This window comes from Nipponia nippon, unplaced genomic scaffold (assembly GCF_047370975.1).
Source record: "Nipponia nippon isolate SJK-2023a ecotype South Korea unplaced genomic scaffold, ASM4737097v1 scaffold_26, whole genome shotgun sequence".
Lineage (NCBI taxonomy): Eukaryota > Metazoa > Chordata > Aves > Pelecaniformes > Threskiornithidae > Nipponia > Nipponia nippon.
The window spans coordinates 4,468,373-4,495,268 of NW_028262343.1; the positions used below are offsets into that span (position 1 = coordinate 4,468,373).

Genomic DNA, 26,896 nt, shown 5'->3' on the forward strand with positions numbered 1-26,896 from the left:
GCAAGTGAGTATCTGTGCTCCTCATTCTTAACAATCCAGAAAAACATATTAGGCCAATTTCTACCCTGGATTTTCACCAGCTTTGGATTTTGTCTGCAATCTGTTGCATAAATTCCGTCTCTCACCACACGTAAATATATACTACATTTTCATGTTTTTTTCACGTTTTAAACATCAGTCCAGACTATTTAGCTCAATTTTATAGCTACGTTTTATTAGATTGCTTCTGTGTAAGAATACATTAAAAGCATGTCCTTTTAATTAAGACGCAGGTTGTAAATTAATTCTTTTAGTGGCACTACTTACAGGTGATTTTTTTTGCTTGCTTTTTTAGTGAATTTACAGCAAAGAAATGACACTTGATTGGAAATGTCTGGAAACTTTCCAGTCAAAGAGCAGATGTGAGTAGGCAGGACCAGAGGATATTACAGAATTATCCCAAGTATAGAAATACCTTGTGGTTCATGTCTGCAGTTGTAGCTGTTCAGTTTCACTTTTATAATATATGATGAAATGTAGCTTAAAAGGCTATTAAGATTCTGAAAGAACTGGATGATAGAGGTAAAATAAAAATCCAAAGTTAAAATTCCGTACTTGAATATTTTGCAATTGCCATGCTGGCCTAATCATGTGTGCTTGGTTAATTGGTACTAAAGTTGATTCTGAAATCAGATCTGTTTAAACAATAGATAAAATTTTGCTTGAAACTCAATTCAAATAATTATAATGAATAAGAAATTTAATGAAGAAAATAAGAAGTCACATTTGTTTACGTGTGGTATATTCTGAATTAAATTACCACCTGTGTTGCATTCTCAATTATTTTCTTAAGTGACACTTTTCTAAAGGTATGTTTCATAGTCTTTATAAGATGAAGTAAACACTGGAAAATATGATTGAAACAAACATTTAGATAACACTGAGAACTAACTGAAATTCTGGTCAAACCAGCGTGTGAAGGAACGGTGGTCTGGCCAACTGTAGAGTTACGTATGAAATTGTAAACACATTTAATGACTAGCAAGACTTGTGTATATTTGCTCTTTCATGCTCTATATTCCAATTCTTCCTACCATTGTTTATTTTCTGTTCTCTTCTATTGCTGCCACATTGTCTTATTATCAGCAGGTGAAACTATAGCACATGGGAATATACTCAGCAAATGTAACCACCTCTTCTTTTTTTTTAATGCTTTTTCTTTTACTTTTTTCTTTTGTTCTTCATCTTTCTGTATCTTCATGATTCTTCACATACCTCTTTCTTCTCTTTCCATTGATTCACTTGCTATAGCCTACACTTTCAGCCTGAGCCTCTGGGATACTAAGGCTGTTTTGCACTGCTCTGATATTGGTGAAACCTGGAGGTCATATTAAATTGAACTGATATAAATTAAAGCTTTTGGAGGGGGGGAGTTATACATTCTCAAGGAACAGGAATTTCAAGAAAATTGTTCAATTAAAATCTGACAATAGACAGTTTTCTGGGGGTAATATTATTATAGTCTTCAGGTGCAGTTTTAAAGTGAGAGGGTTAATTGCCTGAGGGAATCTTAATTGCTTTGGTTGGATAGCTGAGTGTCTTTAGATCTTGTTGCTCAATATCTGAAGTTCCATATGTGCTTTGAAAACTTTTTTTTTTTAATCTTGTAGTAGAAAGTCTGTGACCACTTCTGAGAAATTATATAATGCTACTTTTATTCTGAAGAAAATATGGAACTAAAACAATAGTCTTAAACAGTTAGCTTTTTCTTACAGTTTTCATATTGTATTTAATTGATTTGGTTGTCTCTTATTGCTGATGTTTAACTGATCTTATAGGTTGTTATTAAGTAGAGCTGCTTAAGGGGGAAAAGAGCTGTGATAGAGCTGGGGTGGAAGCTGAAGATGGATTGCTGCACTGCAAAAATAATGATGTAAATCAGAGTAGTTGGATAACTGCTCCAAAATGTGGAGTTCCAGACTGTTAACTAGTCTGATTAAACCTAAGCAACCAACAAAAACAACTTGGTAATCCCCACAAGCAGCATCCTGAGGGATGTGTCTGCACTGCGGATGCCAAAGCAGACTCTGGCAACCCCAGCCTAAAGCGGATGGATCTATGAGGGGTCACACAAGCTGGCTGTCTACGTGTCTGTTCGAGGTGAGACAGAGGTTAGCTGCACATGCATAGCACTGTACCTGATGCAGTAACCTCTGCTGAGAGAGCACAGGCTTACCCCCAAATTTGGCTAGGCTGCTTCTGGATGTGCATTGATGGATCAAAGTACCATTTGTGTCCTGTGGATTTATAAGCTTGACTCTTTGCTCTGTGTTGAGGATCTCTACTGCAGAACATTCTGAGGGGGTAAATAAGTCTGCAGAGAATGCATGTAACCCAGAGATGGTAAAAGAAATACTATGTAAATCAAAGTAATTAAAAGGAGGAAAGTTCTGAAGCTCATTACCATCAGTTATTGGGGGTGTTAGGGACTAATGAAAAACTGTATCTCAGAGAGAATTACGAAGGGTTTTTTTTGGTTGTTGTTGTTTTTGTTTTGTTTTTTTAATCTCAAAGGAAGATTATTTAACTAGTGAGCTAGACTAATCAAAGCATAAAGGCTATAATGCAGAATCTGAAGCAACAGTCGCATCTGATATTGGAAAAGTCAAGGTCACACGGCTTTATGCAAGAAAGGGTGGCTTCTGCAAGTAACAGTGTATCATGGCATATATGCAGCTCTGTTATTAATTAAATGACAGGCCCAGGTAGAAGGGATAAGAATGCAAAATTTTGCTTATGCAGCAAATTTGGATGTCTCAAGAAATGGAGTGGAGAATCTCAACTCTGTTATACTTTTATTAACTCTAAAAACAACTGTTTTCTCAGGCTATTTGAAATGCTGGTACTCAAATCATTTTTCCTACTGGAGGAAAAGGAGAGGGAAGCTATAAAATTTACTTGCTTGTTTGTGAGTCAGATTGGAATACTCTATTAAAAAAAGTCATACCAATGTCCAGTCTACTTCTGTATAGTTAATTCTGAAAGATAGGAAAGAATAATTCTGGCAATTCAGTTTGAAACTCTTCATACTTCTGGTGATTTGGCCTTTACTAGCTGTATTTCTACTGACTAAGCCAATATAGACCAGTAATTACGACGTTATCAACAGTGTGAATAATAAAAAAAACCCAACACCCTCTTAATGCTGCATAATCAAATATCTTTTTCAGACCATCGGTCAGTAATCTTCCACACATGCAGTTATGCAAAATTCTAGACACTCCTAGTTTAAACTCTGATATACATATCGCTATTTATAGTATCTCAAAACTATATCAAAGTAGTAAGTGAACGCTATGGAGATAACCAAAAGCTGTTGAATGTGCGTGGCCAGGGCCTACCACTGCTGATGCATGTGGTAGTGGTACCTCAAGCTAATAAAGTTAATCAAGAATTTAAATTATTTTTTTTCAAATTACATGCAGTTGTCTTGGTTTGAGTAATATCCAATCACTTCTTTAACAGGCAATACTTTTATTCAAGCAATTTTGTATGATTTAGTGAGTCAAAATGTTAGTTTGTCAATAATGATAGGTATTCTAATATTTAACGCTTTGGTACAGTACTGTGTGTAGATCCTTTGTTCTGAATATTTTACATGCTTTGCCTCTCTTGCATCTTGTAACTATTATATAGCAAGAGAGAAGTGGCTTTCAATTATAAGTGCTGTTGAATTAGACTTGAAGAATGGTCAAGACCAGTTTCAACTATTTATCACAGACAGGAAAATACTCTTTCTGCATGAAAAATATTTTTATGCTAAATAAGCTTTTTTATATTTAGGTTTTGTGTATTATATATAAACATGAAGTTTTTTTGTAAATAAGTGCAACAAATTGTAAAATGAGTAGGGATGTGCATCCTTTATTTTAATATGTATTATCATATATAGTTAGGAAGGTAAATTCCAGAAATGTAGTAACTAACAACAGAAAACATTAGACTCCATGAGGGGAGCCCTTGGGTGATGTCAACTCATTACCCTGTATGTTGTTGCTTAAAATTTGACTTGCAAAATTGCACCAGCAGTCACTAAGTTTTAAGGACACATTACAATAGTGAATCTTCACAATATCATTTTATGTCAGAATTGTTTTTAAATTTCTCTGATTAGTGGAAGCAAGCTGAAAACCATGATTAAAAATTATTTTGGATTGGTTTTTAAGTACCTGATTTGTAGTTTCAGAATAACTCCTCAAGTATACAAAGTCATCTGCAAAGACCAGTCTTAACCAGCTAAAAACACAGAAATCTTTTCTGTCACCTTTGCATCTGTCTCTTCTCATCTACTTTTCATCATGCATGGTGAAAGCATTCTTTAATTTGGACCAGAAGTCCTTCTGTACCTTCTTCTCTATTTCATAATGGTTTATAGAAGCTTTCAGTAGCAACAATTTATTCAGGCAAGCACGGAATATACCAAGTGTTTTAAGGTGAAAGTATGTAGTGGTGAACTTGCGTTCTTTCAGAGAGAGGGGAGGTATTTCTTTTCAGAATGTATTTGCCTGCCTTAAGATTAAGATTTCCTTTAATACTTGTTATACCACAGTATGAAATGTTTTTTGGCAGTAGCACAATGCAGTGAAATACACTACATTCTAATTGCAGGAAAGTCACTATTTGTTACATGTAGCAGTTTTATATCCATAAATTAGATATGTTTCTTCATGTGTAATGAAGGAATTACAATTGCTCTGACCATTAGAAAAATCCAGAATATAATCTAAAAACATTTAGCTGTTAGATATCAGACACATTATACAGTGGGGCTTCTTTGGCTGTAAAAGATGATTTTAATCTTCCTCAGCCTCATCCAAAAGACCTTTTTGCCATCAGAATAACATATAATTTTATCTTCCTTTGCCTGTGTCCCCTATACATTTAACTTCTCTTCAGGTGATTCTGTTTAGTGAGTTATCAGGAAGAGTATTTACTATGGCTGCAGTCCTGCATTTTGATCTAGAAGTCAAACTCTCATGCTTATGCCAAGTGCCTTAAATATTAACTTGGCTCTGCACAATTATAAAACCAAACCAAACCAAACAAAAAACCAACCAAAACCACCAAACCACTCAAACCCCTGCATGAATATATCATATTGAAGGATTTAGGCCATATAGAGGGCAGAGTACTTTCTTATTCTTGCTCACTGGTGATAACATCTAGATTTAGCATAAGGGAGGGAGGGGAAGGAATACAAGGACATTTTGTGTGTGCACGTGTGTGTGTGTGTGGGGGGGGGAACAACACCTAAAGCCTCTCTTTCCACACTTTAAAACAAACAAACAAACAAACCCCTATGGATTCCTCAGCCTGAAACACCAGTGCCACTTTTTAAAACCATAGTACTTAGGACTTCTTTTACAATGTCATGGTGCTATTTTTAAAAGGCATTTGTTCTGACTTTGGTTGCTTGTTTTTCCTGTCATGCTAATGTGATTTTTTTAGTTGGAGTAATATAACTTTTGTAGAACTAGGAAGGAAAATAAGAATGTTAACTGTATTTTGTTTAAGCCTGCAAAATTATTTTTATTACTTCAGTAAACTAACTTCGAGCTATGCCTTCTGGTAAAGGTCACTGTCACTGATCTACTTATATGTTGCAAATGATGTGTGCCATAAGCTTTTCCGTTATCCTTGAGGTTCAGGTGCATCCTCTGCTCCCCTGCTGCATGTTAAAGAGATTCTTCTTCCACACAGATCTTGCATCACTTGTTCCCAAAGTGTCTGGTGCAGCTGTATGGAAGTGTTTTCTGTGAGGTGGTCTGGAGCAATGTTTTGTGGTACTGGTGATACAGATGTGTTTTAGTGTCTTATTTCTAAAATTACCTCATCTGTAGAAATAGAATGCTCTACTGTTAAACAGTTATTTGGAATCACAGACCCATAGCAGTGTAAAATAAATATGTACTTTAGAAATAATTTTATTTTTTAAATTATAAGAGAATAGATATCTAATAAGTAGTACTTGAATTAATTCCAAAGATACCTGTCACTTCATATATATCAAGCTGACAAAGCTGAAAGGTTCGTCGAGGCCATTTGGCTGAGAGTTTAGTTCCTGTGCTACTCTGTTGTCTTATGGAAGATTTTGCAATGGGGACCCATGCTCCATTGTTAGGGATTTTTCTCATTAGAAATTCTTTCCATCCCCATAAGGTATTTTATTAAGGAATTTCAACCTTTCTGCTGCTAGACCATTATCTTCACCTTTGGAAATGCTGGTGTCCCTTGATTGGATGTAATCAGAAAGTGTGCTGTCTGTAAAGTCTGTTCAAAGGCTCAGAGGGAAAACATTTTCATATTTAGTAAGACAATATACAGTCCTCAGTGTGAACCTTCTTCATATAAGTACGTGAATTTTGAATTTTGTATACAGTTGTAAATTGATTTGATGCTTGTAAATGGCAAGCATATGACGGAATTTATCTGTGTGTGTTTTCAGAGACAAGACACTTCGATATGATAATAGGTTTGAGATGAGCCATTCCCCAAGTTGTCTTTTAGCATTACTGTGTCAGTGTGTAGTTTCTTCTAGCTTATAACAAAATATTTAATTTCTGAAATTAGTGTTTCCATTGTGTAAAATACTGTGATTTTTGTAGATAAAGTACTTCATAAGATGCTAGATTAAAAATGGAATATAAATTAAGGAACAGAATATAATGAAAAAATTATTTTGTGTCTGATATCACAATATCAAAGTTACTTGCATATGTGAAATGATGGTTTAATGTAATATTTGGAGGGGAGGGGGTTATAAAGACATAACAGAGCAAAGGCCATGACTACATCATACGTTGAAGGCTGGTGCAACTCTGCAAAATAGGGAGGAAAATGGGATTGAAACCTTGACTTTAGTAGAAATGCTTACATAAATTATGGTTTACAGGATCAGATGCTTTATTTGTGGGTGTTTCTTTCTTGGCTGTTAAGCATGTAAGCTTGAACTAAGTGGAAAAGAGAATGGTTCTTCCTAAATCACTTGTCTGGGATACGTTCACTTCTGCTTTTCTGTTGAACATTATACTAATACAGTATTTTAAAATATTTAAGTTTCTTGCAGTTCTGTTTCTTTGGGCCAGTGCTGTTCTAGTTTCATACTGATTTTTTTGCTGTGAATGTAAAAAACTCCAAGTCATATTGATCCAGTTTTTTTTCCAATCTTGAGGAAAAGGATTTTAGATTAGAAGATGGAGAATGCTTTTTTTTTTTAGTTTTCATTTCTTTACCCAGAAAACCAGATTGTTTGGAGTTGCATAGTATATTTTTAAAGCAGCTTAAGGAACTGTATATAGTGTAAAAAGATTGCAATGCTTCTGTGAACCTTTCAAACATAATCTGCCTTTTTCTAATTTAATTATCAAGCACTCCTATTTGATAATCTGTTGTGATCAGCTCACAGTAATATAATTTGAAAGTGACAGGCCTAGCTAATTATTCTTGCCTATGCATGTTTATGTAACACGTAGGCATCTTAAGCACTCCAGTTCTAGACTTTTTGCCTTGGGTATATCTGTATTGTATGTCTATGACCTCCCCATTCATAAACAGCAGCCTGTCTCTTCTTTCCTCAATTGCCCTAGGTTGAGATAGACCATTTGCTTCTTGCAGTAGGTCAAACCTCCCTTCTCCTAGCCTGGTAGCTATTTTGCTATAACCTCTTCTACTCAGTGTAAAAAGATTCACTTGCATATGACTAAACAAAAACAAAAAACTTCTCCACTGCTACTTGCCTCTATAACTGAAAGATCTGAAGTAGCAGCAGTTTAGTAAAAATGACCAAATGGATAATGGTCTATTAAGGAAGTCCTTGCCTTAATCTTCAGACCCCATTCTACCATGCTTGCTGTGGTAGCTTTGTTGGAAAATATTTCTAAATCTGACCTCTTTAAGACAGGCATCAGTTCACTGCAAGCACTAGATGGTTGCTTGGGATTGATTGGGATGGATGCTGCACTGGATAGAGATACACAGTCGCTGTTGCCCTGGATTCCAGGAACGGTCTCCAGCAATTTAGTGCTACATTGAAGTCTTCTATAATAAAGATTATGTGAATTGATGGCACTACAAGAAAGAAGTACAATTACTACTGGTGTCTGCTGTGCGTCAAAACTTATCATCTTGATGTACCGTACTTTCCCATCCTCCTTTCTGCTTCCTCAATCTCTAGACAACCTGGGTTTTGAAGATGAGAGAAAATGGTGTGGGTTGGTACAAGTGTGAGTGTGTGTGGAGGGGGGGGGAAATCATACCATGGTCAGTGCAGAGCAGGAAGAGAGAATGGTTGTCTGTCAATACTATGGCAAAAAAGAAGTCCATAGACATATTGGTTGTATGATTTTTATGTAAATGTGTATTTGGACAATGTATCTTGAAGAACTCAATCTGATAACTTCTTTTATTCATGCAGTCCACCAAAATCTCTTGTGTTTTTTTAATGTCATTTTGCCCTTAAGGGTGTCACAGCATGTATTGTTCTCAGGAATTATTTCAGTTTTATATGCTGAAACCAAGCTCAAGAAACTCTTGTTTTTCAGTAGTATGGATTCCCTGAATACTATGAGACATAATTTTATAGTTGCTCTCAAAAGAAAATCTTGATGGTCTACCATTCCACGCATCTATATCTTTTTCCCAGATAGTTACCAAGTAATTTCCTGTTACATGTGGTGAGGTCAAATCCAAGACTTCCAGCTCATGATTGCTTCATATTTTCAAATACAGCTTTTCGGAGGAAATTTTAGAAACAAGATCAGATGTCTCTGAAGTTTTGCTTTCCACAGATGAAATCTTTGGAAGCAAAGTTGACTTTTTTTTTTTTTTTTAAATAGCCATCATAAAACTGCTGTTGATTATACCTGAGCAAACTGTCATCTGTATGTATTTGAATGTGTTTTCCCACTAAATTAATAAAACACAAGTGAGGCTGAGCTATTTGGTTGAAAAATGTAACGGGAGAGCTGAAGGACTGGAAAGAGAATGCTATACAAGTACTGTAATAGTCTTCACACAGTTAAGTTCTGCATGGGTTCCAGTAAGGCAGTTTTCTATTGTTTTTACTATGCTATCTTTGTAGTAAACATGCAAAAGTTTTTATCCAAGCTTTTAAAAAAAAAGGATCTCTATACCATACTGTTTTGTAAAATTTTTTAACATTTCCACCTCGATTGAACTCAATGAAAGCTGCTTAGGGCTAAGCACTTTTGAAGCATCTTTCTGCTTTTTAAATTGCTAATGTGGAAGGTTTTATTTATTTTGAGTTCCTTGTTCTCAGAAACACTACTGGCAAATAGGCAAGCAAGACTGTGATTCTGTCAAATATGCAGTAATTAAAATTGTCAAATCCAAAAGGAACTTTTCATAAGCAATTAGGGCATGTCAGAGGTACTAGTGTGGGACTATATCTAAGCTCCATATCCAGCTGATTGCTCAGATCCTCCAATTACTGTAACATGAGTTCTTTGTGGAAGGCAGACTGTCTACAAGGAAGGACAGTCCATATGAAATAGCTGTTTTTTAATGTCTAGAAGCTTGCAGAATCTAAACTATGACTGAGTTTCTACCCCGCCCTCCTTTTTTTTTTCTTGTGTATTGCTTGTTCACTGATGAGTGTTGTGTAGAAATAAAGGTTTGATTTTGTGTGATATAGCAGCTTGAGGCACTTAATTGACAAAATAATATTTTCTGTGTATCCTCTTAAATGTTTCAGAATAGGAACAGTTGTATCAGTTCACTCCTTGTAAATATTGCCTTTACAAACACCATGGAGGAAGAGATGTTCTTTTTTAGAGCTTGTATGATAGGATGATTTTCTGTTTTAATTAATCTCTTTACTGAAATAGCTTTTGTGTATTGATGAATATTTTTTAGAGGAGGTAATTTCTGAAAGTAAATTTAAAACAAAATTCAAGATATACACATGCCCAAGAGACATTGGCAATGCAGGTTATGCTCCATTTCTAGTAATTTTCATTGACTAGATTTCAGATGTGTATTGTACACTGTGCAAATGTATAAAGGGCACAGCAGGAATTGGTTCACAAACATCCAGGACTAATCACTTGTGTTCTACAATTAAGGTAAAGAATTTGGAATCTATAGATAAATAATGTTCTTCTGTATTTGGCAAAGAGACCCAGAACACACTTAAAGGTTATGTACCCTTTGACCACTGTACATATTTCTAGAAGTAGTTATTTTTTCTGCAGAAGTATGCTTTCATGTGTTGCAGGGTTGATTATCAACAAGTTTATTAACCCAAAATCAAGTAAATTAAGAATGTCTTCAGTAACTGATTCTTCATGTTTTTCTTTTTTAATATTTTGTCCTCCAACATAGTTGAACCCATATTCCAGAATTTTTTAAAAATAAAAAAAGAAAAGGAGTAAAGGCCTACTTTTCCAAACATAATTTGATGTGTAATTTTGAGCATCTTCATGTTTCTATGTCCAACTCTGAGGGATTTTAAAGAGGCAGAATATTCAGAAAGTGACAATTTCCCTTTGTAAACTAAAGCTCTTTTTAATTATTTAGAAATGGAGGCATCAGAAGCCTTTCAGAAATATTTTAGGTGTAAGTATTAATTTGGCTAAAACACTAGCTCACCTGTACAGAAACATAGAATCACTAGCATATAAATTGCAGTAACATTTCAAAATAAAAAAGCTTTAGATTTTCAATAGGGAGTAGAAAACTCTTTAAATATCACTTAAAACTTCCTTTTCTGTTTCATGACAAATATGTGATTTGTTGGTTTTGTTATAATTAAGTTGTTGACTCAGTAGGTGGCATTCTTCCTTCTGACTCACCAAGCTGCCTAGGTCATCTGTATTTCAGGTTCCCTTTTTTAAATACAGTATAGAACAGATCCTGACTGTTTCTGCTCGTTAGAACATCAGTTGTGATATTCTGACAAAATTTCTGTATAAGCATTATATTCTTGCTTGTCTCAATCTTGGTTATTACTGCTGCTGGATAACAATTTTTTCTCTGAACTGTTGCATGTATGTTAGTGTTAAAATAGCTTGGCTTGTAACATACCCTCATACACACATTCCTTCACCTCCCCACTCCTCAATTTCCACCTAACATTTGGCAGTTGCAAACCATACTGAAAACTACAAACGATCACAGGGCCTGACTGTCAAATCTTTACTCACATAACTAAGTCTTATGACTTCAGCAGGGTTATTTTCATATTAAGGTGAAAATTCCCTGTTTAAAACTTATCCATCAGTTAACTTTCAGTAAATTTTATGTGAGACTGAGGCATGCAGTTGTGCTGATATTCTGCACTCATAGTATCAAAACAGGATCTCTTGCTGTGGCTTCTTATCTGCTTAAAGGTCTGATTCTGCTGCTACGGACATAAATGCAAATCACCAGTAAACTACTTCAACTGTAAAACACAGTCTTTAAATACATCTTCACGTGTATGTTATTGCAGTTCATTTGAAAATTGAATTTTACTGCCAACATGCTCAGGTCCTATAAAGTTACAATCTTATAATTTTGACTGTCAGTACCTTTGGCCATGCCATGGTGTGGTTGTCTATGTCCCCTGAACCCATGGCAACAAGGGAAATTGGGCTTCACTCTCTCTTTCATTATTACTACTAGTGACACAGAACTATATGATCCATAGATTTGCACACCGTGTGCTTTTTCTTTTAGCCTTTTATATAGCAGATTAGGGTAGTCTAGCTTTTTCTGGTTTTATACAGCCTGGTCACTGAAAAACAAAACCACACAATCTTCATACCTTTTCTCCAGTTTCTATAAGAGGATTTAGCTAGTTTGGATGGAAATAAGTTCTAGAGTTTGAAATTGACCCTTCTTGTAATGCAGTTCATTCCATTTAATGATATGGATTTGAAATGGCATTTTTGACACATCATAAGTATTATTTTATTTTTTTGAGAAGACATAAAAAAACACAAGTCAATCTTAAGCTTTTTTTAGTATTCAGTGAGAGCTTCCTTAAAGCAGAAAACAATACTAGCTTATGCTGAACCAGGCATCTTCTGCTATTTCTCCTACATTTGTTTTACTCTTTAAGGAAGGAATTTTATTCAGAGTGTGAGGCTTTTCCTTTTCCTTGAGATCTGGTAAAATGAAAAGATAAATCCTACTCAGCTTCCCAGATAGAATGCAATTTACAACTTGGATGTGTCCCTCTGATGTTTTGTGGCACTTTGGTTCTGATACCTGTGATATGTTCTCAACCAGCAACCCATAGCTGATTTAGTAAAAGCCATCAGTTATCATTGCCCTCAGGGCTGGTGATACCTGATCTGTGATATGGTGATGAGCACTGAGGAGTAGATCCTCCCAGAACCAAGTTTCTTTCTGTGGTGACTTTGAAAGCAGAATCATTGGTTTGTGTCCTCTGCTGTTGTAATGCCCTTTTAATGTACTACCAGTCACAACTTTTGTTCTCCAGATTGGATAGTAGAAGACCCATCTTTCTCTAGATTTTTTTTTAGGTTCTATTTCTAGGTTTTTATATTTTTAGATTATTTTTTTCTTCTCTAGAAGAAAATTGCTTTCTTCCTTTCTTTCTCCTAAACTGCTTAAAGGAATCTTCATGTGACTTGAAATACATAATAGTTAATTACTTGCTCTTTTGCCACAAGCCTTACTGGTCCAACAGATTATCCTGAAAATGCCCCCACAGCTTAAGCCTATAATAATTTTGAATGGATACCTACACGAGTACTTGGAATTTTGACAGTTTACTGCTACTCTGTGAGTCTTTGTCCATGTGGTATGCAGCTTGATAGGAAGGTACAGTGTGTTCTAGATAATGCAGAAAAAGGATGCTTCTACACATGTGCACTCACCACTCTATTTTTCAGTTAATGAGCAATCATTGTGACATTTATTTGGAATTGAAAGTTTCTGTATTATCTCTCAGTACATAGTTATCATTCAGGATAATTCTTTGTGGCTTACTTGAACTTTATCATTAGTGTCTTTCCAGGTAGAGGAAGATATGTGTCCGTATTACAAAAGTTGTCAGAGTGACTGACATTGCTTTTAGCAATCAGACTGCACAAACATATTAATGATCTTTGATACCTGAGACTTGTATCAGTTTTGGAAGACTTCAGCCAGACCCATGGCAAATCTCTCATTCATTACTCTTGGCAGCTTGAAAAAGGGAGTGCTAAGTGATTGGATAAATGGGAAAATGAGGTACAGGCAGTTCTTTAGCTTGTACATTAATTTAGCTGTAATGAAAGTTATTTGCTTATATTGTAATTTTAGGATAGTTAATCGTGCTTCAAAATTGCAAGGTAATGCTTGCATAAGTAATGCTGACAAATATTCATTGTCCAGATTCTTTCAGAAGAAATGTCAACCCTATGAGCTCTCTCAACCACCTGCCAAAGTGGAACGAGATATATTAAGCAATTCTGAACAATGTTTGGAAACACTAAAGAACAAGAAATTTTTCAGATGTGTGAAATGCAATCTTTTAAGCTATGAAAGTGGCTTAACCAAGATTGGTTTTGAAACTATTCCATTTTAGTCATATTTTGGCTAAGATTAATTATTTAGTGGTTAAAAAAATTGGCAGCAAACAGTAGCAATAGTAAGAGATGCAGTTGGTCAGGAGAATTGTGATGTTTTGCAATTTTTTTTTTGTTATGTCTTGAGTCAAACGGATTGCTTGGCAATCCAAAAACCTTTGTTCCTGTACATGACCCTTTTTAAAAAGGGGATTCTAAATAGTATGGTGCTATGCTAGGGGTAGTAACTTCACTGGAATGCGTGGCTCTACTTTATAGCCTTTGCACCACTGAATTTGGTATCTCTCCCTGGATTACTGGAAGGAAACTCTCTATCTGCATATTCTTTTAAGTAGCTCTAGAACTTAAATAAATTTCTTCATCTTAATATTTTTACATATTTACTAATTGAAAAATAATTTTTTACTTCAGATTTTTTGCTTTAGTCTTTTACAAGTTCTTCCAAGCAAATGTGGGAATTTGATTAAAATATTTACATTTGTAAATGTTTTGTATTTATTGAATAAAACCACACAACATTAATAGAAACACCAAATTAACTAAAACTGAAAGAATTAAGAACCAGACTATTTTGCACAACAGAAATTAAAGTTAATACATTGAGAAAGTTAATACATTGAGAAAAAAAATCAAATACCAGTATCTTCTGCATGTTATCCAACCTCTTTCTAAGCATCCTTATTTTATTAAACTTCTATATCGAGTCTTATTTCTGTATAATTCGGGTGGAAGTTAAAGTGTTTCAATTCACTAACTCTGATCTATGTAAAGTAATAAGATAATTTTGTAGTTTAAGAACTACTAATGAAATTCTCCCTCTTTTTCATCCACAATGGAGAGTAGAAATGTTTTATTGGACATTAACTTTTCTTGTTTGCAGATCTTATGGTAGTTACTTGCATTTATTTATTATGGTAGTTACTTCATTAATTGCCAAAACTTACTGAGCTGGAAAAAATAAGGCATATTTATTTCTTCTTTCAACTTGAAGAACTTCTTGGATTTCTTACAATTAGTGTTTTAGGCAGTTGTGTTGGCATTGCAGAAGAGAATGTTTTTTACAGGACAACGTCAGGCACTTTAAATCTTAACAGTCAACTAATTGGGGAATGTGGTCCAAGAGGTTTCATGTGGAGTTGTTAGTAAGATGTACGACTGTTCCAACTCAGAGTGGGATGGGTCAGGGAGACCCTTTTTTCCTGTAGTCTATTTTATCTATATAAAAAACGATAACTATGGCTGCAATGAAGCTTCCATTTTGGGTATACGTTTTACTTTCCTTTTCAATGAATATTCTGAAGAGGTGTATTAAAATGTCATTTTTATTATTCCATGATTATTAAATAAACATTTTGAAAATTTTCAGATAACACCTACTTAGATCCTATGGGATTCAGGTTGGAAAGGACCTCTGGAGGTCTTTAATCCAATGTCCTGCTCCAAGCAGGGTGAGCTATGAGATCAGACCAGGTTGTACAAGGCTTTATCCATTCAAGTCTTGCACAACCTGTTTGGGCAACCCGCTTTACTGCTCGACTGCCCTCATGGGGAAAAAGGTTCTCTTTATAGCCAGTCAAAATTTCTGCTCAGCACTGAAAATTTTATGACTTGGGGGAATAATTATTTTAATAGTCTCGTGCTAATATTCAGTATGTGGTAAAAATGAAAAACATAAGTTCAGGTCACTTTTAATACAAAGGATTAGTCTGTCCATTCAAAAAATAATGGTGCTATTCTTTCATAATGCTTGTAGAGGAAACCAAACTAGTTTCAGAAATACAACTGCAGGTGTGTGGGTTTTTGTGATTTTGTTTGTTTGTTTTTTTAAAAAGTGGGTAAATGCTTAGTGGGCTTAATAGAAGTACTGAAGAGGAATTTATTTTCCCACTTCAAGATAGGTTAGCTTTGAAAGACTAGTTTACAAAACTGAGACTTGAATAAGGTATGGAAGGTAAAAAGAACTATGGAATCAGTGAGGAATTCCTTTTGACAATCAGGTAGTTTTAATATGGAATTAATAGCTTAGTTTGAAGAATTCATACACATAGAAAGGAATCTGACAAGTGCATCCCTTTGCAAGACACATCACTGTTGCTGAAGCCCATTTTCTTTTCCAGCTAGTATTGAGTCTTCTGGGATTCTTTATTGGCAAAAGTACTAAAAAAAGTTGCACCTGTTCCACTCTTACATTATTTAAGGTATGGGGAACTAAATATGTATGTGTGCAGACAGTCTTGATAGACACTGTTAATTAATCCCAACTTGTATACATAAGAATAATATGGTTTGTGAAGAGCCACTGTTGTAAAGTAAGTTACTGTTCTCATGGTATTTGGCCATTCATTCACAACATGGAGCAGATCATCTTGAGTGCCATTACGTGGCACGTGTGGGACAACCGGGGGATCAGGCTCAGCCAGCATGGGTTTATGAAAGGGAGGTCCTGCTTCACTAACCTGGTCTCCTTCTATGACAAGGTGACCCGCTTAGTGGATGAGGGAAAGGCTGTGGATGTTGTCTACCTGGACTTTAGTAAGGCCTTTGACGCTGTCTCCCACAGCATTCTCCTGGAGAAGCTGGCTGCTCACGGCTTGGATGGGTGCACTCTGTGCTGGGTTAAAAACTGGCTGGATGGCTGAGCCCAGAGAGTGGTGGTGAATGGAGTCAAATCCAGTTGGCGGCCGGTCACGAGTGGTGTTCCCCAGGGCTCAGTGTTGGGGCCGGTCCTGTTCAACATCTTCATTGATGATCTGGATGGAGGGGATCGAGTGCACCCTCAGTAAGTTTGTAGATGACACCAAGTTGGGTGGGAGTGTTGATCTGCTGGAGGGTAGGAAGGCCCTACAGAGGGACCTGGACAGGCTGGATCGTTGGACCGGGGCCAACTGCATGAGATTCAACCAGGCTAAGTGCCGGGTCCTGCACTTGGGTCACAACAACCCCATGCAATGCTACAGGCTTGGGGAGGAGTGGCTGGAGAGCTGCCTGGCGGAAAAGGACCTGGGGGTGTTGGTCAACAGCTGGCTGAATATGAGCCGGCAGTGTGCCCAGGTGGGCAAGAAGGCCAATGGCATCCTGGCCTTTATCAGGAATAGTGTGGCCAGCAGGACCAGGGAGGTGATAGTGCCCCTGTATTTGGCATTGGTGAGGCCACACCTCAAGTACTGTGTTTAGTTTTGGGCCCCTCACTACAGGAAGGACATCGAGGTGCTGGAGCGTGTCCAAAGAAGGGCAACGAAGCTGGTGAAGGGTCTAGAGAACAAGTCTTATGAGGAGAGGCTGAGGGAGCTGGGGTTGTTTAGTTTGGAGAAGAGGAAGCTGAGGGGAGACCTTATTGCTCTCTACAACTACCTGAAAGGAGGTTGTAGCGAGGTGGGGGTTGGTCTCTTCTCCCTAGTACCAAGCGATAGGACGAGAGGAAATGGCCTCAAATTGTGCCAGGGGAAGTTTAGGTTGGATATTAGGAAAAACTTCTTCACAGAAAGGGTAGTCAGGCATTGGAACAGGCTGCCCAGGGAAGTGGTTGAGTCTCCATCCCTGGAGGTATTTAAAAGAAGGGTAGACGTGGTGCTCGAGGGCATGGTTTAGTGGTGGACTTGGCAGTGATAGGTTAACAGTTGGACTCGATGACCTTAAGGGTCTTTTCCAACCTTAACGATTCTATGATTCTATGAACAGTTGGTTGCAGCTGTCATTAAAAAGCTTTTTTTAAAAAATAAATAAGCTAGACAGAAAGTGGTAATGTATGTCACACAGACTTTTTTTTTGTCTTGAACAGAGCAAATATTTCTTCTTGCTGTGTATTGGTTATTTAGAAGAAAATGAAACAAAGATTTACATGGATTTTTGGATTGGAAGCATGGGTTCTACTTTCTGATATAGACAGACTTCAGAGATCAGACTGGTGCAGGTATTCCATTTGCCAGCACATTTTAAACAAACAAACAAACAAACAAAAAAACCAAAACAAAACCCCAAAAACAATTAAGTTCCTTTTGGTCTTAACATGACAGGACCCTTGGGTAGATGCACTGTCACAAACTTGGACAAGATCTCAGTCACATTATTTTTATAGGTTCACAGTCTCAAGCTTGCAATTTTCAAAATTCTACAATTTTGACTTCCACATAGGGTTTATTCCAAGAAAGGTGTTTTTAATGATTTTGTTGTAAGATGCCTGGTTGAGGAGTCTCAGTGTTGAAGGGGACCTAAAACCTAGTTTGAAATAGAATTAACATGTTCTGAAGGAGGATGGATTCATCTAAGATTGGGCTAAAACTGCTAGAAGGCCTGGAGCTCCTTCTGTATGATGTCTTATGCTATCTGTACTACTATTAGTAAAGTGATTTCAATATACCAAAGACATACTCAACCCTCTAGCTAGCTTGGGTGCTGACATTAAATGCAGAAGCACAGAACTTGGTGCAGGGTGTAAAAATGGAAAGAAGCAAGATGGGTCTTTGGGTAGCTAGTCTAGGCTGAACCTATTGATGCTGCTATGACTGCTGTGTTGATATCCCTCAAAATTATTTTTATAGTAGGATAGGCCTATTTGTAGAAGCTAGTTGATGATAGCTTGAGCCATCAATCAATCTCTGGTAATCTTAAAGCTGTGGAGAGAGAACTCTGCTGGAACTTATGTTCACTGAGGATCATAAAAGAAAATACATGGAGGAGGGGAGGAATGAGTTAAAGCAGCAAGCCTGTACGTTTTGGATACAGAATATAAAAAAAGGAAGAAATAACTTCTGATGATGGAGAAATCAAGGCAGAGCAGAGTGTGAAGTGACACTGCTAGTCCGAAGCCTGCAAGGGGGCATGCTTTGGAACCGCAAGTGCCTGGCTGTTTCTTTAGTGCTAGAGTTTGCTTTATAAAGCTGTCTCTAGAGTAACTGTAGAGTCTACATTGTCAACTAAAATAGTCTAATGAATTTGTAGAATGTTCATTTGCCTTCATGATATTGCAGTTGAGCTGATACTTTCTTTCTGTCTTTATAGTCATGTATGGTCTTCAGAAAGGTTCTGATTAGAAGAAGAACACAGGGAAGGGAAGTATTTTGTCTTTTCCAGAGTTTCAAATGATGTTAACAATATGTCAGTGGACAGCAAGGAATTGTCTGTATTTTTACGCTACCTAATTTTAATCCACAAAATAGTACTTTTAAAGGAATAAAGGCTGCTCAATGATAAGTGTCGTATCTGAACCAGTCAGCAGTATTGGTGCTATTAGAGTATTTTTTTATATACTAGCAGAATACTGATGTCCTGTTAAGCTTCTGTAGGCTTGTGTCTGTCTTGGATACTTAACTAGATCATGATCTAACAGTTTTGTAGCACTTGTTATTCTGTACTTTCCATTCTTTTATTCTCTTCGCATTATATTTGCTGTAGCTGGTAAGGACATGTTGATATATCATGGCTTACATTGGAAAAGGAAGCTTTTAGTCTGGATGACTGTAGAGTAAACCCTGAAAAGTATCAAAAATGTACATAAATACAGATAGTCTTAGAAAGCAGAAAATTACTTAAAAGTCTAAATGTATTCCTTAAAATCACAAGACTTTAAAGCTAGCCCCTCCAATTTTTTGAATGATCGCTTTTTAACAGTGATTTGAAATGGTGTATCATGGCCTAGGGTGTGTCTCAAGCTGAGAACTGTCTCAGGTTCTTTATCTTGTCTTTAGAACTATTTTTATTTACAAACTCATCTATGAAGTACTCTATTTTCATGTAATTACTATTTTTTGCAATAGTTCTACTATATGCTCACATGGCACATCAAGATAGTGTTGAAGAAAAACCTCTCTGTTGATATATTTTTCATGAAATTAGTTAAAAAATTTTTTTTAGACAGTCTAGGGGTGGAGTTTGTGTTGAGAGAATCTTTTATTAATTCATAATCTCAAAATCAGCTTTGTACATATGTCCTAAATGCACCGATAATACTACTGATTATGGTAAATTTGCAACTGCTATTCTAATGTTACATTGCCAAAATTGATGAAGGCAAATGACAGCATTAAAAAAAATTGTTTCAGAACAGAATTTATTTTTACTGTTCTGACTGCATTTGCAGTTTAGAAAGAGTAGTATTTAAATGTTTCATCTACAGTGCAATTATTTAAAATATTTATTTTCATATAAATTGGGAGAATTAGAACTTAGAGCAGTAATAGTTTTTCTAGCTATAACTCAGTTTCATTTATCCAACCAAGTTAAGTATCAGAAGAAACTCCAATAGAGCCAGACTTTGGTTGTCTGTGGCAGTTTTAAAGACATGGAAAACTAATAATAGAAAAAGCTATTTCTGTTGAGTGATGTGTAACGTATATTATGCTTTTCCTTCCTTGGTTTAAATAGCTCTTTTTGGTTTGAGGTTTGTGAGGAAGAAACCAAATAAGTACTTTATTTTAAGGCAGAATGCTGTTGCGGTGTACCACTTTCTGTAAGGCTAAGCATATGCTGTAGTAAAGCTTTTAGAAAGACATCAAAAAGTATTGTGTTATAAAGAGTATTGCTGTTTGTAACCTGTGCAAATCTAATGAATGACCAAATTATCTTAAAAGTGGTGAGCTGTTGAAGAATTATGATAAAAAGCTTTTTATAAAAATGGACCAAAACTCAGTATTTGTTTTATAACTATTTTTTCCACACAATTCTCTAGCATTAGTGACATTGTCTGCACTTGCAAAATAGCCACTTTTTTATCATAGCCAAGTATATATATGGAAAAGAATATGGTGAAACTACAAGCTACTGACTGTTCTTTCATTTTTATTTTCCATAATTTAGAAATAGAAGTTGGAATTGTCAGATAGTTTGAGGTTTTTGATCCCTTTAAGGGAAGTCTGAGATTTCTTTGATTTAGCAGTAGTTCAGTTTATAGTTCTAGGTGTTAGAACTAGGTTAACTTAATTTTTTAAAATAGGTTTTTTTTGACTGGCCTTTTAACACTTATTCAAATATAAGATATATATGATTGGGTGCATACATAAATCATGTTGCATAGCATGAAGAATTAAAAAAGAAGATCAAATTCTAATGAACCAGTTATGTTTATCATTGAGCAAGGGCATGTGAAAGGGACAATGTCAAAGCATATGGTAATAAAAAGCAAGTGTCAAAAAGTAAGATTTGATTTCAAACAAGTGAAAAATAAAACCTTCCTTTCAGGGATAATATATTTGGAAATGTTTTCTAAAAATGAACTCCTAATAATTTGTAGTAGTTAGCTCTGTTTCCTCTTCGTCAGGACAGAACCAGTTCTTAGGCTTTATTTTGTTTTCTGACAACCTTTTAAATTAGGTTAATCGGCAAATCGTGTAGTATTATATATATGAAATATGAGTTCAGCCATCTCAAAGTTATGAAGAGCTTTTTATGTCTAGTCATACCTATTTGTTGGCTTTGTCTAGCCTGAATTTTCTTACATTCATGTACGTTTACATTTATATTCCAGCCATCTTGGTAGATTTTTCCTCAGCAATTTGCTGTGATTATATATTTTTTTTTGTTCCTGAACTCTTCCGTTAAAAAATATTCCTTCAAAAGCCTCGGTTATTTCTGTCTATATCTATCTGAAATATTACTCGGGCATATTGGACAGGTAGCTTTCAGGTGATTTTTATAGTAGGTTTATGTATTTATAAGTAGCTTGTGTTTCATACTGGTTTTGAACAGTTTGCATTTCTAATAAGAGTTTTTATGCTTTCTTCATTTATCATACTTGAATAACCCACGGCATATACTTTATTTATGTTGATTAGTTAAATTCTTTAAAGTGTATCCAATGCTAGTATTCATGTATATTTCCAATCCTGTTACAGGTATATTGCTATCTCAGAGTTAATTTGATGCAGATAGTCCTTTCTGGCACAGTGGACATTTCCAGTAACACATAGCTAGTAATAACAGTGCTTTATAGAGACTCTTTTCCATTAATGGGCAATTTCACATAATCAAACTGGTGAAAAAGACAATGTTATTGTTGAATGTATAAATACAGATTATCATGTTAGAAGAGGTCATTCATTTTGCCTTTGTATCTACTACTGTTAATACCACTATTAGAACAACTTTTTGAATTGTAATACAAATATGCTTCAGAAAGTTTAAAAAGGCCTAGAGCACAAAGGAAGGCGGCAGAAAGGCCACATTGTAGTGGTATGACACTGACAAAGTTCAATTTATTAATCATCTGATTTAAGAGAAAATAAAAAAATTACTTCAGCATGAGAGAGATCTCTACTGGGACAGAGGGACTCAACTTTGCTGATAAAGCATAACAACATCCCCCAGATGGACACTGAAATTAATTTCTTTTAGACTGAAGAGGAATTAACTAAGTGCTGAAAACATTAGAAGAAAAATCAATTAAATACTAGAGATGCAAACTCTGCCTTTGAAGTTCCCTAAGCCACAGAGCTGGGAGGTTGTATCAGGGAAGGTATCAGTCTGCTGTCCTGTTATCCCTGTAAGCACTCACAAATGACTGCTTTTGAGAGGAAAGGCAGATGAACCAGATAACCTAGCACAGATGTTCTCAAATTCTTACATTGAGAACAGCTCTTAATGTGAGATTAAATAGCTTTTAAGGAACAGCTTTTTATCCTATGTAGCTTCTAGAATAAATTACTTACCTTTTTATGCTAGGAATGGGTGGAGGCCTTCAAATATGTGAATTTGTGTCTTTATTTATTTATTTTTTAATAGAGGGAACATACTTTCTTACATAGAACTTTGTGTGAACTTCGTAGTTGCACAACTACATGCATTAGGCCTGCAAGCTGACAGATTGCAGAGATCAGGAAGAATCCTCTCTCCCTTCCCTAAATGTACAGCTAGATGGGAGAGAAACATCTGTCTCCCCCTAAGGCATCTGGGATTGGCTGTAGCTGCAAATAAGTTATCTGACAAGATGGAACAGTGCTTACAGTATTTACAGAGAACCCATCTTTCTTAAATATTTAAGTGTCCTACTCAAGTGATCAGGATGATACTATTCATCAGATTTGCAAAGGAAAGGGATTTTTCCGCAAGTCAGATTTGTAGATAAATGAGGCTTCTTCAAGAGATAGCCTGTAGCTTACATCTATGCTAATAAATTAAAGAAACATGTCTGTTTTATTGCACTGAGGACCGCTGGCACAGAACTTATTGTGTCCACATTAATAAGCTGACTTCTCCAGAACAGAGTAGCTGCATATGTTTTGCCTGTTGATAATTGTGTGTGGCCACCTTCTGAACTTTTCACAGGAATTCTTTGAGATTAGTTGTCATGGGCCAAATCTGTGCAAGGGACCCTTTTTTTAAACAATTTGATGGATTTTTAAAACAGTTTTGATAATACAGATAATAGAATTTCAGTGTCCAGGAGTGGTCCCTTTCACTGTTTAATTCAGTGGTATAGATATACCTACATGGGGCATGCTCATATCCTGTCAAAAAAGACTAGAAGTTTTTTCTTTGGCAGAGCCCTTGGAGGGGCACACTAACACTTCCTGTTTGATTCATGGCATGACAGGAGGCTATTACCACTCCAGTTCTTTACCATCCTGTTGACTTGGTAATAGTCTATCTCTGCAGTTTCCTTCTGTCTGATAATTCAGTTGGAGTTGTCAGTGACAGCTGTACATCCATCATGCATTTCCCACCTGTCTGATGTGGCTCTTCAGCAACCCTGCAAGTGTGTCCAGAAGTCCCAAACCTCTTCCCCATCTGTCTCATCAAATGACTTCTGATCCATTCAGGGTGTGAATGGACATGTAATCAACAATCTTGCCTCTTGCCTCTTTCCACATTTCACTTCCCCAGCCTGGTCATCCACTTTGTCAGGAGGCATATGATCTTCTCTTCCAACTTGGGCAAAGGATTTACTTTGCTGTCTCAAAATAAACAGGCTGCCATCTCATCCTGAGGTTTTTTTGCAACTTGCATATTTGTATTCTTACATTCAAATTTTGTGTGGTGGCCTTCTTACACATTCTGTCAGTGAATAAAGAAGAAAATATATTCACATCTGGCAAACTGCATTTTTGCATAACCCTCACGACTGTTATCTTTTTCTTAATGGTTGGTTGAGATTGTTGTTGGCTTGAGAACTTAACTTTTTGTTGTCTGTGGTTCCTGAATTATTTACTAAGGTCCTGGTGACAACTATGACCCATCTTCACCTTTGGTTTGGTTTTTTGGTGGTGGTGGTTGGTTTTTTTTGGGGTGTGGTGTTTTTTGGTTTTGGTTGGGTTTTTTGGGGTTTTTTTGTTTGTTGGGTTGTTGGTTTTTGGTTTTGTGGGGGGTTTTTTGGGGGTTTTTTTGTTTGTTTGTTTTTTTAATAGCAATTAGACCTATCTAATCTAATGGGTAATCTGGATGATTTGTCATTTTGGGGGTTTCTTGGCTTGAAGCTACTATCTGGCAAGTATTGACTCTGTAGTCTCCTGCGTTTTGGAATCCAACATCTGTGGGTTAAATGGGTTCCTTGGAAATTCAAAATAAAGTTAGAGGAAGTGGTGTCAAAATCAAAAAAGACAAGATAGGCTGATTTCGTTAAGTCATATAGAGAAGCAAATGATGGAACTGAACAGTTCAGTACACAAAAATTATATGAACTTTCAAACAAATCAGAAGCAGAAACCATCCATATGAAAAGGGGGGGGGGGAAGAGCTTGAAGATGATGTAGGTAAAGAAGTCAGTCATTTGACATTGAAAACTTAAAGGTTTTTCCTATTAAACCACAGAATAATAGAGTGTATGAATGCTCCTTAGAGGAAATTATTATTTCCTATAAAATTTGAATACTTAAAGAAGCCATAATTAGAATACCATTACTATCTGGGTATGTTCTTGCAAAAATAGTGTATTGGAAAATAAAATTATATTTTCTGTAGTTTTATTATCTAATTTTAAGTTTCATTATCATCACATTTTCTTATAAATACTAGCCTATGCATAATGAAGAATACTTGCTACCCAGCACAAACAGAAGGATACCATGGTCTTTGTTTTTCAAAAGTGTAACAGAAAAAAAGGATTTAATTCATATCACTCTCTCCTATCACAGTTCCTTGTGAAACTGAGCCAAATGTGAGGACTAACTTCAGATTCATACCTTTAAGCAGATTCAGGCCATAAGGGCAAATTTTCAGCTTCACTGAATTTTCAGCTCCACTGAAATCAGTGACAGCATTTTACTTGAGTTAGTGGAACTGGCTTTCTTCTTAAACATTCTTTTTATCTAAGGATGTATGACTTTATTGGGTTTTTTTCCTATTAGTATTGTATATTAAAAAAAAATTAAAGATCAATACTTCCTGTGTATTGCACAGACTTCCTTGTGTTGAGTTCTAAACGACATTTTAAAGGAATTCGGGCAAATTTGGGTTTTCTCACTAAATAAGCCTGAGCCTTGTCTGCTTTCTTTGAGGAATAATTTTGCAGGAACTTCAATAGGGTTAGGTTCAGGCTCTGTCCTAAATGCAGAAATAAGAAGTTTGTTTCCTTAAATATGCAAAAGGCAGGAAATGTTCAGTAAAAAAAAAAATCTTTCTCTCTGTATCTGTGTAATTTTATAGCTTTGTGACATACAAAACCTAATTTTATATATATTTTTATGTATATATATAAATAAAACATTGTCCCAATCTTCAAGAAGGGCAACAGGGATGACCCTGGTAACTACAGGCCTGTCAGTCTCACCTCTGTGCCTGGCAAAATCATGGAGAAGATTATTCTGGGAGTTATTGAAAAACACCTGAAAGACAATGCAGTCATTGGTCCCAGCCAGCACGGGTTCATGAGGGGAAAATCCTGCTTCACCAACTTGATTTCCTTCTATGACAAGATTACCCACCTAGTTGACCGAGGGAAGCCAGTCGATGTAATATTTTTGGACTTCAGTAAAGCCTTCGATACTGCCTCTCACAGTATCCTCCTGGACAAAATGTCCAGCATACAGCTGGATAAACACATAATGCAATGGGTGTGCAATTGGCTGACAGGTCGGGCTCAAAGGGTTATAGTAAATGGGGTTACATCGGGCTGGTGACCAGTCACTAGTGGGCTTCCACAGGGATCCATCTTGGGGCCAGTGCTCTTCAATATCTTCATAAACGACTTGGATGCAGGACTGGAAGGTTTGCTATCTAAGTTTGCCGATGACACTCTCAAGGGCAGAGAGGCCTTGCAGAGAGATCTGGACAAATTAGAGAGCTGGGCAATCACCAACCGTATGAAGTTTAACAAGGGCAAGTGCCAGATTTTGCACCTGGGACATGGCAACCCTGGATGTACATACAGACTGGGGAACGAGAGGCTGGAGAGCAGCCCTGCGGAGAGGGATCTGGGGGTTCTGGTCAATGGCAAGTTGAACGTGAGCCAACAGTGTGCCCTGGCAGCCAGGAGGGCCAACCATGTCCTGGGGTGCATCAAGCACTGTATTGCTAGCCGGTCGAGGGAGGGGATTGTCCCGCTCTACTCTGCACTGGTGCGGCCTCATCTTGAGCACTGTGTGCAGTTTTGGGCACCACAGTACAAACAGGATACGAAGCTACTAGAGAGTGTCCAGAGGAGAGCCACGAAGATGGTGAAGGGTTTAGAGGGGAAGCCGTACGAGGAGCAGCTGGAGTCACTTGGTCTGTTCAGCCTGGAGAAGAGGAGACTGAGGGGAGACCTCATCGCAGTCTACAGCTTCCTCACGAGGGAAGGAGGAGGGGCAGGTGCTGATCTCTTCTCCCTGCCGACCAATGATAGGACCCGAGGGAACGTCAGGAAGATATGCCAGGGGAGGTTTAGGTTGGACAGTAGGAAAGGGTTCTTCACCCAGAGGGTGGTGGAGCACTGGAACAGGCTCCCCTGAGAGGTAGTCATGGCACCAAGCCTGACAACATTCAAGAAGCATTTGGACAACGCCCTCAGACATATGGTGTGAATTGTGGGGTTGTCCTATGCAGAGACAGGAGTTGGACTCGATGATCCTTGTGGTGGGTCCCTTCCAACTCAGGATATTCTATGATTCTATATTCCAACACGTTTTATATAAGAATGCTGAGCATTTGAGTTCAAAATTAGAGCTTAATCCTGCAAACTGTTCCACACCAGGTACCTTTAAAAATCAGAGGAATTCCATATGGTCACAGCAGTCTATATGCAGAGAGTTTACTGGATTTGTTCCAAATTTTAAGCTTTGTTATTTTGCCTATGGATTTGGCTTACAGACAGACCTTAACTCTGTTAGCACTGAAAGGTATATATTTCATGATCAGACCCCTATGTGATAACCCATTTGAAAACAGTCCTTATATGTTATTTTAACAGAAATGTC

At 36.6% G+C, this 26,896-nt stretch overlaps 1 protein-coding gene across 6 annotated transcripts in view; it reads left to right on the plus strand.

Moving 5' to 3' along the window:
- The window catches only part of LOC104012373 (A disintegrin and metalloproteinase with thrombospondin motifs 6), a 168,852-nt gene that overhangs the window by 35,451 nt on the left and 106,505 nt on the right, over window positions 1-26,896 (plus strand). The gene's annotated exons all lie outside the window — the stretch shown is intronic.